Below are 14,476 nucleotides of genomic sequence, written 5' to 3'. Positions count from 1 at the left end.
TTGATCTCAACTGTTAGTCAAAATAATTCATAATTTCAGCTTTTTTTAACTCTGAAATTAGGTATAATTTGATATAAATGCATTTTTTTCACCATATATAAAAAAAAATAAGTGTAAAATTAGTGGTAATATGTTGGAAAGAAGTTGTTAATAAGATGTAACACAGAATTGGTTGATAATTTATACTTCATGCTTTATAAACAGACAAAACAGAGGACAACTAGTGCATGGTCGACGGGAGGAAAACACAAGGGTTAATTAGTGAAATTTTTGTTCCCTTATTAATTGTGTTGTGTTGTGCAGAAGTCAGGTTGATACACAGCCGACAGCCCTATTGGACAACTGTTAGAATTCATATTATGGCAAGAACCAGTCAGCTAAGTAAAGAGAAACAAGTGGCCATCATTACTTTAACAAATGAAGGTCAGTCAGTCTGGAAAATTGCAAAAACTTTGAATGTGTCCCCAAGTGCAGTCGCAAAAACCATCAAGCGCTACAACGAAACTGACTCACATGAGGACCGCCCCAGGAAAGGAAGACCAAGAGTCACCTCTGCTGCTGAGGATAAGTTCATCCGAGTCACCAGCCTCAGAAATTGCAAGTTAACAGCAGCTCAGATTAGAGAGCAGATGAATGCCACACAGAGTTCTAGCAGCAGACACATCTCTAGAACAACGGTTAAGAGGAGACTGCGCGAATCAGGCCTTTATGGTCAAGTAGCTGCTAGGAAACCACTGCTAAGGAGAGGCAACAAGCAGAAGAGATTTGTTTGGGCCAAGAAACACAAGGAATGGACATTAGACCAGTGGAAATCTGTGTTTGGTCTGATGAGTCCAAATTTGAGATCTTTGGTTCCAACCGCCGTGTCTTTGTGCGACGCAGAAAAGGTGAACGGATGGATTCTACATGCTTGGTTCCCACCGTGAAGCATGGAGGAGGAGGTGTGATGGTGTGGGGGTACTTTGCTGGTGACACTGTTGGGGATTTATTCAAAATTGAAGGCATACTGAACCAGCATGGCTACCACAGCATCCTGCAGCGACATGCCATCCCATCCGGTTTGCGTTTAGTTGGACCATCATTTATTTTTCAACAGGACAATGACCCAAACACACCTCCAGGCTGTGTAAGGGCTATTTGACCAAGAAGGAGAGTGATGGAGTGCTGAGCCAGATGACCTGGCCTCCACAGTCACCGGACCTGAACCCAATCGAGATGGTTTGGGGTGAGCTGGACCGCAGAGTGAAGGCAAAATGGCCAAAAAGTGCTAAGCATCTCTGGGAACTCCTTCAAGACTGTTGAAAAACCATTTGAGATGACTACCTCTTGAAGCTCATCAAGAGAATGCCAAGAGTGTGCAAAGCAGTAATCAGAGCAAAGGGTGGCTACTTTGAGAAATCTAAAATATAAGACATGTTTTCAGTTATTTCACACTTTTTTGTTAAGTACATAATTCCATGTGTTCATTCATAGTTTTGATGCCTTCAGTGAGAATCTACAATGTAAATAGTCATGAAAATAAAGGAAACGCATCGAATGAGAAGGTGTGTCCAAACTTTTGGCCTGTACTGTATATATCTCAAAATGACCACTGACTCATTATTATCTAATCACATTCAATCATATGTGTCAAGATAACCTTGTTACAAAACAATGAACATGAGCATGCGTGCGTGTTTCATATCTATCTGCTATATTGATACATCTATTGCTCTCTCTCTTTTCCATTCTTCTCTTTATCATTCCATCACTGTTGTGTTCTGTCACTTTAACTGTTGTATTGTATCTGTTGCGGATATATCATTGTGTTGTATCTTATTTTGGATGTATTATAATTTAGCTCTCTTCTATTTATTGATCTGTCTCCCGGGATCTGTTAATACTCTATATCTGTATTATTCCGCATTTTTTATTCTACGTATCATTCTATCTTCTGTTGTATTTTGATGTAGCTATCATATCTTATTTGCCGTTGTTGTATTTGTCTGATGTTCCATATCTCACTGTTTCTGTCATACTCCCCTTAATCACTGTTTATTTATTTCCCTTTCCCGTCTTTGCTCCAGGTGATGCATACTACCTGGCCATTGGAGGCGGTGTAGCAGAACACAACTGGAACTACATCAGAACAGTTCTTCAGGACCAAGGCTTCCACTGCCAGCTGACAGACCACTCTGAGGACATGGGGATGATCAGCATCCAGGCACCCAAAAGGTAGGGGAAGAAAAGAGGGATTTATATATTCAGATGAGAAAAAGGACACAATGTGAGGGCAGAGAGCGATGGAGAGCAGAAGTAGATAAAAAAGGTTAAAAAAATGATGATTATGATTCACATCCTGGACACAAGAGGTGAGGAAACTGAAAAGACAAGCTGTGATAAAAAGAGAGCAGGTTAGGGGCCTATTTTTAAGACTTGGCCAAATGCATTAGAGTTGAGAGAGTAAAGGGACGGAGGTTGATTAAAAAACAGAAGACAGAAGTGGGGACCTCAGAGGGCAATTCTGCCGTATAATGTAGCCATTGGCTGTTTCATGATGCTGTGAACCCTGCAAAGTAAATTCAAATCTATTGTTTTATCCTGTATGGACCTGATTCCAAGTGAACCTTCGGTTTTGGGTTTAGTCGTTCTTTTAGCCATGCTAACATGAATTAAAACCTTATAGTAGAGACTGGTGATAATATGTAGGGCCTCTCAACTGTAAACTCTACTTTTCTCAGTCTAAAAGCTCAACATGATATTATTAATAAAAGATAATCCTATAGAATTCTATCTCTACACCTTCGCTGTCTGCCAAGATGGCTCCCAAGTGTAAACACTGCAGTGATGGCCTTCAAGGACTAAATGTCAAAACTCTGTTTAGCAGCTATGCAATATTTTGTGACAGGTATGTGTCACTGGAGGGCTCAGATGGAGGGCGATGACACAGACTGGCAGCTTGCAGATTTTAGATCCATTAAGAAGAGCAACCTGGGATTAAGTTGCGATAGATTGCCTTCCTTAAACTCCAGTCTTGTGGAGGAAATGAGTTTAATTACTTTTCTCAGGATGATAAATCGTGAACTGCACAGGCGAAAATGGTACTGCACATTTGGACATGGGATGGGTTCCTACAGTTTTTCTTTTGTTTTTCACTCAGAGCACACCGGGCCACCTTTTACCATTTCCTGATTTTATTCTCTGAAATCCCTAATCTATCTTTTTCGTCCCCTCTCACCTCCTCTCCCCGCCACCTCACCGCCCTGCGTCTTTGTTCTTCCCTCTCATTAGCAGCACCAGGTCTGTGTCGATTTCTTCTCCTTGAGGCTTTTTCTCATCTTCTGTTCTCCTAAGTTTCTTTTCTCTCAGTCCTAATGTCTTAATAGATCTTATCCGGCTCTTTCTCTGTGTCTCCAATCTTCCCTTTATGCTAAATCGCCTATTGTCAGTGTCCTCTTCCCCATTTACAGACTTTTCTATTCCTCTTGCTTTTATTGCTTACGTCAAACCAGAACCCAGCACGTCACTAGCAGCAGTAGCCTAATATATATGTGTGTGAGTTTTCCTGAGCATTCAAAGCACAGCCTGTGTGATTGTTTGCATCTGTGGATGTTTCCTTGTGTGCGTGTCAATAACATAAACAACATTAGCATCTGTATTGATTCTCAGCTCCTGCCTATTTTACTGCCACAAATGAGGAATTGCAGAAAATCGAGATGTCTCATTCCAGTTCTCCTGAGAGGGGGGAGTCTCTAGACTTGCAGTTTTTCTATCACACAGCTTGGCAACACGCTTTAAAGAGGGAAACTGGTGCCTAATCGTTTGTTTTGTAATTATGAACCTTATTTATAATTATGAAAGTATGTAATATCCTGCAAAAGAGCTCTGTGTCTGTGTAAGCATGCATCCTCTGATCCACGCAGCTGAGAGCCTCAGTTAAGTGCCAGAGAAACAAATTGGTGGTTGCAAGACTCCCTCACCACACACACACACACACACACACACACACACACACACACACACACACACACACAAACAGAGTTGTTCACTGATTATATATAGCTGATTGGCCTTGCTCTTGAGCTTGGGAGTTCAGTGAGCAAAGCGTTGCTTAAGGGAGGACAGAAATTGGAGGACAGCCTGAAGAAAATATGAGCCTGTGCATCATACTAGCACTTTCATGCATATATGCAAGAATGTTTTATTTAACATATGACCATACACCCATTTCCATGACCACATTGACTGCTTTTTTTTACAAAAAATGACACCCACACAGATGCACACAAACAAGTGCAGCACATAATCACGTAACCTGAATCCTTTCCCCAAATATCTTCAACCCTGGCTTCCTTCCACATTGTTACAAAAATATCTCCCAGAAAAGGCATATACCTGCCCACTCACAAACACACAAGTACCAAGAAAAGCTAAACTTAGTCCTTTTTTTTCTTTTGACTCATCTTTATGTAATATTGATTTTATTGTGTGTGTTTGTGGGAGGAGAGATGGTACATTTCTACAGCAAATATAACAAGTACATCATGTAGTTTTGTAGTAATGTTTTTTTGAAATATTTCAGATTTTAGTCAAATAAAATCATTTAAATAATAATTTAAAAAGCATGCAGATTAAGTATCTTTCACCACACCAGTTGCACAGCTGCAGGTGCAAGTGTAAAATACAGTATATTGATCTTAGACTGTATATTAACAGTCTATGATATTGACTGACTGACACTGTCCCTGTGTTTTCTCTTCATGTGCAGTCGAGAGGTGCTTCAGGAGGTGTTGGACACAGACCTGAACAATGAAGCTTTCCCCTTCTCTACCCACAAGGTTGTCAACGCAGCAGGGCATCAGGTGAGAACACACACACACACACACACACACACACACACACACACAAACAAACACACACAAACACACTCAATGCCTCAAGTAATTTCTACAGTAATTGGATGTGGGACATTTGTCAGCTGCAAAATAACCAGTGCTAGGTAAATTAAATAATACTTTCACGCAAATCACAGGAAGTTGACTGAAACTGGTTTATTATTTTAAAGGTTCAGTCAACAAAGATTGTTGTGTGTTGTGTGTGTGTGTGTGTGTGTGTGTGTGTGTGTGTGTGTGTGTGTGTGTGTGTGTGTGTGTGTGTGTGTGTGTGTGTGTGTGTGTGTGTGTGTGTGTGTGTGTGTGTGTGTGAAAGATGTTTCAAGGCGTCCTTGTGACTTACTTAGATATCAAGTCTGTCCACACCTTTTTTGTTTTTCTCTAACTCTTTCTTGCCTTCTATCTTGTTCTACTTCTTCCCCTGAGGTCTAACAACTCAAAAGAAAGTTAATGCGCTATTGTTTCCAAGCACAGAGAAAATCATATATTTTTTACTTGGCTGTATTTTTCATTCAGTTTTCAAACAATACTGCTGTAAGGTAATGTATCCTCAGCCTCTCAGTCTGACCTCCACACCGTTACTGGCCTCAGATCAAGAAGAGCTTGTTGTAACCGCTCATGCAGCGACACATATGTCCACACACTGGCTCTGTCTTGGTTGCTCTTGCATGAATTATACAACTATCTGGTGATTGCAGTCAGCATCTTTTCACAGCTCCACAGAAGTGTTTGTGCATGTGTGTATGTGTTGCTTGTGCTGGTTGCTGGCCTCGTCCGGGTGGCACAGCTGCGAGAAAACAGCTCTCTCTCTAACTCTCTGCCCTCTGCTACCCTCATAGCTCAATTGACTCTCTCGCTCTCTCTTAACTTGCCAGTTGAGGCGAGTGTGCTGGCATGCGTGTTATGTCATGAATTCATGTTTATATGCATTTTTGTACTTGTGTCTGTGCCTGATTTGAGTGACAGTGTGCATAAGGCATGCATGTATTTCTGTGTGTTTAAGTTTGTGACCTGTGTATCTGGTGGATTGTGTGTTGTGAATAAGCGTGGGCTGACATGTACTGTCCTCTCCACAGTTACATGGGTTACATATGGGTCCCAGGGTGGTCCCTGGCTGGCCAGATGGCCTGGCTGTCACAGCACTGACTGGGGAAACTGTTGGAGAGAGTTTTATCCAAATGTACTCACTAGTTTCCTTTCCTTTTTCTCTTCTTCTTTCACATGAATAATTTTGCATTCTGACCATTCTGCTATTTGTCAACTTGGGTGTTTTTCTGACAGTGTTTCTATTGTGACTTTAATGGCCTGAAAGATACAGGAAAATCGGCATTAGTCGATGCCCCAAACCATGCCACTACAAGATGGACAGACTCTACTTGAAGTTCATTTTTCCACAGCTGCAGTTCAGTAGTTCAGTACAGCGGCTCCAGGGATTTTTTAGACTTTCTGTGTTTACTTGCAATTTGAAAGAGAAGTTTTTGAGATATTTTCTAATAAATTAAGTTTTTTTTTTTTTTTTTTTAAGCTGTGCCCTATTCTACACTGTTCTTGCTGAATTTTTCAAAATCTCTACATTAGAAGTGTTGAGTAAAATATTTTCATGCCCATTATTCATAATGGACCAAATAATGAGAAACACCCAGGTTAATAAATATGTTCCCTTTTTTCTCCTTGCCTACCTTCAGTATGCCTTAATTTTCATGTTTGTTATTTTGTACATTTCCCTTCTTTCAGCCTCTAATGCCCTGTGTCTACCTACTTCCCTGTCTCTATTCTGCTGTCTCTGTCCCCTCACTCACTCCTTTACTCCTCCTTCATCATGTCAAACTCTTAACCTCCATCAATTGGTCTCTTTTCTGCTGTTTACTTGCTTTTCTCTCTTCAGCAGCAGCACACTCAGTTTCTTTAAGGTGAAGTGTGTGTGTGTGTGTGTGTGTGTGTGTGTGTGTGTGTGTGTGTGTGTGTGTGTGTGTGTGTGTGTGTGTGTGTGTGTGTGTGTGTGTGTGTGTGTGTGTGTGTGTGGTGTGTTAAAAAATATGTAGTTTTTTTTGTGTCTTCTAAAATTTAATACAATATTCTATTTTTGTTGTTGTACAGTAAGGACCCTTTCATTAATTTCTTTCTGACTAATAATCGCAGGCTTTACGGACTCATCAATGGTAAAGCAGACAATACGCCTCTCTCTCTCTAGCCCCTCCTCCTTCTGTTTCTCCAGCCTATCACGGCCCTGGAACGGGATCGAGCTCTTCAGTTTGCAGGTGAAGCCGAGCCCCGATTCCAAGGGTGTGTCATCTGGGCGAAGGTCAGGGTGCCAATGTCTGTACCCTGATGAACAGGGGAAGAGAAATATACTAGAAATAAGAGGCACCAAAAGAAAGCTCTATCTGAGCTGGATTTGTATTTGAAAGTTAGTTATTCATGACCTCTTATTCAAAGTTACCTTTCTCTATGCTGAGTGAGTCGATGGCCCTGTAGCCTGAGTTGATGATGCCGTGCTTTGCACCAGCAGCCATGACAGCATGGTAGACTGGAAGGCAAGAGTCTTTGGGAATGTGCAGCTCCCAGCCGAGCTCTCCGACAAATGACAGACGCATAGCTCGCACCTGGACGAGAGAGGGGAGGCTTAGAGAGATGGAGAGAGGCATGTAGAGGAGCAAGCTGCCATACTTGTGCCTGTACTCAGTCACACACACACACACACACACACACACACACACACACACACACACACACACATACAGACAGAGACAGGTCTGAGGAATCTAGTCTCCTGTTACTCAGTATTACATTCCCTACAATTACTTCACTAGCTTATGTAATCTGGCATATTTTTAAATGAAGTGAAATATGTGGGCAGGGTGTAATTACAAAAGGGATTTAAATTGGTTCCTCGCATTTGATTGGATTGTGTGGGCGTGGCTTGCTGCTGGCTTCCAACCACACCCCCCTTGCCTGTGTTGTTAGATCAGGTGGAGGAGATATGAATAAATTAGACCTCAAACACATTCTTTGGAAATAAAGTTTTGCCAACTGATAATCAAACACACAACTCCTCTTATGATAATGATCACACTACTGTTTCCTCTTCTTTCTTCAACATGGAAGTAGTAAAAACTAAGTGGTGATGAGAGAGCGAGCTCTGTGTATGTGTGTGAACGAAAGAGTGACAGATCAGTGGGAGAGCTGCAGGGAGGGAAAGGGGAGTCAGTCAGTGAAAATTATCTCTCTGGGTTACAAGGGAGCTTACATTGACTCATGAGTAAATGGATTGCTTTCAGCGTTTCATGACTCCTGCGCCCTTCTCTTCTGTCAGATATGAATGCTGTGAAATTGTCACTCCTTGAGTGCTATGCCAGCTGGGGACACTATTTTTACAAGAAGTGTGCATTAATTGGTCATCTCATTTTCAATCTCCATTGTCTCATCATCTCCCAAAATGTAAATTCCCTCCACTCTCTCCTTTTCATGCTGGTCAGAGAATGAGGCTGAGAGAGCAGCAACTAGGGTTTCAAAATGACTATTAAATGGAAACATTCCATAGGAACGGGAATAAAATGGATATATAGGGATTGTTTGCTCAGGCTGTATTTACCATGTCATATGCAGATAGAAACAAACCTTTTACCATATCATAAGCAGACATAATCTATTGACTTGTCAAATACATACAAAGTGAAATGTGCCAGCGAGCTAGCAAGTTACTAATGGGGAAAGGTACTTTGAAAATGTAAGCAGACAATGTGGGCTGTGTGCAAACTTATAGTTTAAAGTGAACAACTAATTTATAAAAATAACTTATCGAGCAGTGTATAATTACAAAAGGGATTTAAAACAGGTTCCTCGTATATGATTGGATCACTCAAAGGTGGGCGTGGCTTGCCGCTGGCAGACATTAGGCTCGTTTGAGATGAACTGCGCCTCGCCTGTGAAGTGAACGAGAGCAGGCGACAGCAGCCGGGGGTGGTGACAAAAAATCTGCTGTCAAGTCGGACAGTTTACAGCCGTTTACAGCAGCCTTCAGTCTGAAAAGGAAGTCATAGAAACACTCACATCCTGTAAGGTCCGATTTAATAAAATGTTATCAGACCCATATATCAGCATATATACACAAGTCTCCAGTTGTTGTTATTATGACAGAGTAGCTGTCAAAATGCTCTACATGTGATCTGTTGCTGATTTTAATTAACAACACAGTGTAGATGATCTGTAATCTGAACAGATTTAGTCTCTCTGACTTCTAAATGTATCTATCAGCCACACAACATGTGGTTTGTTATATAAATGCTATATAAATGTAATGAATTAAATAGCAGTTAAAATCCCTCCAATTCAAAATCAATAAAAAGTGAATCACTAAAATGTCATCCTGTTGAGTCAATTCTGAACCAATCAGCTGTTAGATCAGCCAAGAGGCAGGCGGTTCCCAGCACTAACATGCTAGTTAACATTAGTAATTAAACTTAAACAGCTAATGTAAGTCGAAACTGCCTGCGAGTTTCTCCTGTACTATACGGTAATTCCTCTACTATGCGACAGTAAGTCGCGTGGTTATGACACAATCTTTAGCCTATTTTTACAAAAACGTCTGCTACGGAGCAATAACATGAGATACAAGGTAATGGAGCCTTTTATACATCGTTGTGTTTCTTTAGAAATAAACAATGGACAAATAGAGTCTTTAAATGCTGCAGATGTAAAGTTATTCACTGTCCAAGTAACGTCAAAATGAATGGCAGTCAATGGGATGCTGACGGGGGGTGAGTGCTTGTTAGCATCAAAATGGCGCCATAGGAGCTATGCTTGCCAGACGCTCGCTTACCCCCTTGGTGATAAGCAACTGCACTGCACTCAAACCTGCGGCCGCCTTGATCTTGTGAGGTTATTTTTGCCCACGTGTGACGTCAGAGCAAGTCGGGATCAAGTCAGACACAAATCTATCTATCGATTCTGCACGGACCTGGCTCATCTCGAACGAGCCCAGCTGTGTGCCAGCCCACGAATTTATAACTTAATAATTTATAAAAGAAATGTTTTGCAATGAAGAATTAATTGAAGTAATTTCATGAAAACTACTGAATTAGCATGCTCAATCAAACTACTTCCCACATCGTAACAGCTAGCTAGCAAATCTAGCAGAAGGTGTTACCAAGCTATGAACTGTGTACTTTGCTTTAAGGCTACTATCTGCCGGTTAACTAAAATATAAATAATATATTTACCCCAATAATGTAATCAGACTTACACTAGTGCAGTGCCCGTTGAAAACGTGCCTGTTTGGAATGGGCCGATTGCTTGGCCTTTGGTATTGCTGCTTGTAGAATTCTTCAAAACCAAATTGTACCCCAAAATTACTTACAGAAGGACGCCTAACCACTTCATATGCACCTCCCCTGTATACCCTACTACTGACTTACAGTGTAGGCTACTTCTACATCAGAGGAAGACATTGTACTACTATATTTACCTGACAATCAGAATGTAATCAATAAAATATCACAATGAAAATGTGGAGTAATCAGACATTAGCCTCATGGACTCATGGTAATGCATTACCCACCTACCCGTTATGAGAGCTAATCAGCACATATCTGCGTTCATCAACCACCAGAACCGGACCGTTTGTGCGTGTGTGTGTGTGCGTGCGCACACACATGCAGAGAGAGAGAGAGAGAGAGAGAGAGAGAGAAACAGAAACAGAGAGAGACAGAGACAGAGAGAGATGTCTTGTGTCGTTTAATCGTTAATGTAGTGCTACTTTGCATGTTTGTGGGTCTGAGGTATATGTCACATTTTAGCTGCCAAAGCTCTGCTGCTCTTTATCTGTCTCTGGTCCTGCTCACTGCTCACTCAGCGGCTAGAGCAGCAAAAGCCAATGTGTGCTTCTTCTACCGACGATATATTTTCCGTTTCTTATCCAAACAACGTCAAACTTGGCAATGCACTTACTCGTGCCCATAGCAAGACACCTGTCAAGATTGAAATCCATTGGCGTAACGGTTCGAGAGATATTCGCTTAACGCACGCACGCACACACACACACACACACACACACACACACACACACACACACACACACACACACACACACACACACACACACACACAGACAGACAGACAGACAGACAGACAGACAGACGTTCCTGCAATGTATAGATAGATAGATGATAGCATGTAGTCCTTTAGCTCAGACAGTGCAGCAGCGTGGGCTGCACATGTGATGGGAGAATGCACTGTGCGTGTAGAGTTGTAATTTTACTTTACTTTTAATTCCCATTTAATGGGATGCTGGCAAATCATCCGTACATGTGATGTTGATGCTGCTGAATGCAGTGAAAGGTTACAATTCAATCAAATGGCCATACTTTTAGCATGCCATAAGACCTAGTATTATTTTTTTATGTTTATTTAAGCCTGCGTCTCCTGGATTGATCTTAAGTACACAAACAACAGAATCTTTATCAATGTTTAATTTTAGAAATAGAAACTTAACGGAACAGTCTTTGCTCTTTTCAAACAAACAACAGTCAAATCAAACTAATTCAAAATGTCTATAACACTAGAAGATAACTCAGGAAATCGTAATCTATCTTTATAAAGAACTAGCAGCATAACAGGGAACCTAAGGACTATTTATTACCAAGATTATAGGTATGATGGTAATGTTTTATATGAAGCAAAGAGAGCTGCTGCCTTTGTACCCAAAGTACTGATGATAGGGCAAAAAAACATGTTGAAAGTACCGTAAATTGTCAATTATTTTGTACTTATGCTAAAAAGTCAACCCCTGTAAGCCATAATTAGGTAAGCTAATATTAGAGTGAAGTCGTAAATTCAGATTTTGTCCTTATAGTGCACTATGTTATATGATGATGTAGTGCTGTAATATTTCATTTCTAATTTCATCCTATGAGGCAATGAGGACTGTATTAGGGGATACAATTATTCTCAATCTATACACTGGCCTTCTGCCAGTTTGAGTCTGATTACAGTGACTGATGTTTGTGCTGATAATAATGACTAAAAACAGAGTTTCACTTGCTTGTATCAGAATTGGAGGGAAAGGGAGAAAAAAAACCTGAGGCACAGTGTACTAGTCAGGGACAAAAAATACTGCTGGAGAAAAATGACAGAAAAAGACAAGAGTTATCAGAAAGCAGCTGTTACAGATATCCCCCTTGTTTTCTGATCCGTCCCGCTGTTGCTGTGCTCTGCGGGTTAAACTGCTGTCGCTGCAAACTCAATTCTCTCAGTTTTGTTTTTTAAACACATGCATTGTTAATTGATAAGACTTCTCTACCAATTCAGGCATTCTTAAGAGCTCTCATGTAGTGTTGTTTTGCTGTTGAATTAAACTATACTTTACCACTGCTTCACACTAAGGCTGTCCCAGCAGGGGGAAGCATCTGCAGGAGGCATTCTGCAACAGCACATTAAACAACGCCTTGGTCTCTTACAACTTACTTTCAATTCAAATTATGAACTTGATTCAGGAGTGAGTATGGCAGGACTGTATTGTATTATTTGTGTAATTAAAATTTAAATTATGCTGAACCAACTAGCCAAGTCCTTATAGGTTCCTTGGGACAGGTCTTAATTTGACGGTTTACTGAGTCATTGAGAATTTATGGTGTATTTACATTTATACACTGTGTGTGTATAAAATGTAAAACTGCTAATATGTTTGCTAGCTAGATAGCTTCTGGTTTCTTTGTCGACAACTCATGTTGAATATTTCTGAAAGGAAAACCGTGACTTAAGCAGCAAAAAGAGAAATTACCAGTTTAGCACCTTGATAGCTGATTCATGTCCTAAATGCAGGTAGGTGCAGCATGTTTTGATAATTATTTGTGTTGACTTAAGTGTCTACAACCTAACTACAAAATGGAATTGTTGTTTTGAAACATAGAATGTGATTGTAATCATATTTCCCGCCTGTATTTAGATCTACTGACACCAACACAGTTCTGGCCAAACTAAACCCAAAGCTCATCTCACACACACACACACACACACACACACACACACACACACACACACACACACACACACACACACACACACACACAGTGTGAACAGCAGCCAAGGAAAGTGTGTTAAAGTAGTAGAATGCATTTGTATGTATGGCTACTCCCTCTCAGATGTGTGTTGCTGCACGTTCAGCACAAAATATTTACTAATGTGGTTTCATTGATTCAGCCCAGAAGGCCATTAATCATTGAAATGGTTGTTCTCAGTAGTGGCTTAGGTTACGGTTTAACAGGATTTATATGGGAAATGTGAAACAGACAGAATTAGAAGAAAACAACAACCTACATATTGTGGTATTGGAACAGTAGTGATAGTGTTTTATCCGTTTATAGAATTCCTCTTCCTTTCGTAGTGTGATGCAAATATTGCACAAAGTCTTGATGATAGAAAGCAGGTGAAGTTAATTCTTAAATGCAAAATGTCTTAAGAGAATTGTTTGACCAGTTCAAATATAGAAAATGGCCAGTACAATTGTAAACGTAATGTTAGCCAGACTCATTTTATCTGCAATTTGCAATTTGTGTCTTAAAAAAATAATGCGAAGGCACACAGGCATGTAGCGAAAGAGAGTGGAAATTACAATGTTAAAGTATAAAAATGATGAATGAAAATTAAAGTTATTTTATGTGGAGTAGTAAAAAATATTAATTTACTTTTAAAGTAGTTAACATCCCATCCCAACATGTCCCCAGCACCAATTAGTTTGTCACACTTTTTTTGTTAGATTTCAATCCCACTCTTAATGTCCAGTGCTTTAAAACCATAAATATGAATAGGATTATCATTAATTTGTATGTAACGATAATAACACAGAAACTGAATATACTGTAGGCATATCATTTCACTGGGGCTCAGGAAACCCAGAGGATATCATCTATTCCCAAACAGATGAAACCAGGGTAAATTCTGCAAAGTAACAGGAGCTTCTTTAACTTTCCCTCTCGTCGGGCTGAAGCATGCCGTGGTGCCCCCTGGCTCAGATCGGGGGTGTAAGGGAGCAGATGGTGGGAAGTGATCCTCCCTCACAGGGGTAACAAGGTTTTTCAAGGATGGAAGTAACCACCGGTACAGGCTGTTTGTCCCACTCTCCCTGTAGAAACAGATTTATTATGTTAGTAACAAGATGAGTTGTTTGGCAAAGAAACTTGTAGTATCCTTGATATTTAGACTGCAGGTTTTATAAGGTAACTGCACAATTGTTACTGTACAATATATCCAACCTGTCAGCAAAAAATACACTCAAGACTGTCTCTTTATGGTCTTGAGTGTATTGTTTATGGCACATAGCTTTAAGGCTGTGAAAAGGCTGCTTCCCAATCTTTTCACAAGGTCCAGTTCCCCAACATGAGCAGTGTTTTTGTGTGAAATCATTAATTTCTCATCAGTATTTTGCCACTTGCAGTACTGCAAGTCAATTGTCTGCATCAGGAGAGTGTGGCTTTCAGTTGTCTTTGTTGTAGTTGTAGCCAAAGTCTTTCAACTGCCTTCCAGTGGTAGCATGGAAGGCAGTATTAAGTATGCCAGTTTTGTAGTTGAAGTTAATGAAATAAATGAATGAAAATTAATTTGGTTGACAG

General features: G+C 40.4%; 1 pseudogene; it reads right to left on the bottom strand.

Moving 5' to 3' along the window:
- Nucleotides 1-13,875: 13,875 nt before the first annotated feature.
- The window catches only part of LOC114571329 (dopamine beta-hydroxylase-like), a 36,573-nt pseudogene continuing 35,972 nt past the window's right edge, over nucleotides 13,876-14,476 (bottom strand).

Source organism: Perca flavescens, chromosome 16 (assembly GCF_004354835.1).
Source record: "Perca flavescens isolate YP-PL-M2 chromosome 16, PFLA_1.0, whole genome shotgun sequence".
Classification (NCBI taxonomy): domain Eukaryota; kingdom Metazoa; phylum Chordata; class Actinopteri; order Perciformes; family Percidae; genus Perca; species Perca flavescens.
The sequence above is the reverse complement of the archived record's forward strand: the minus strand, read 5'-3'. Positions and strand labels throughout refer to the sequence as shown.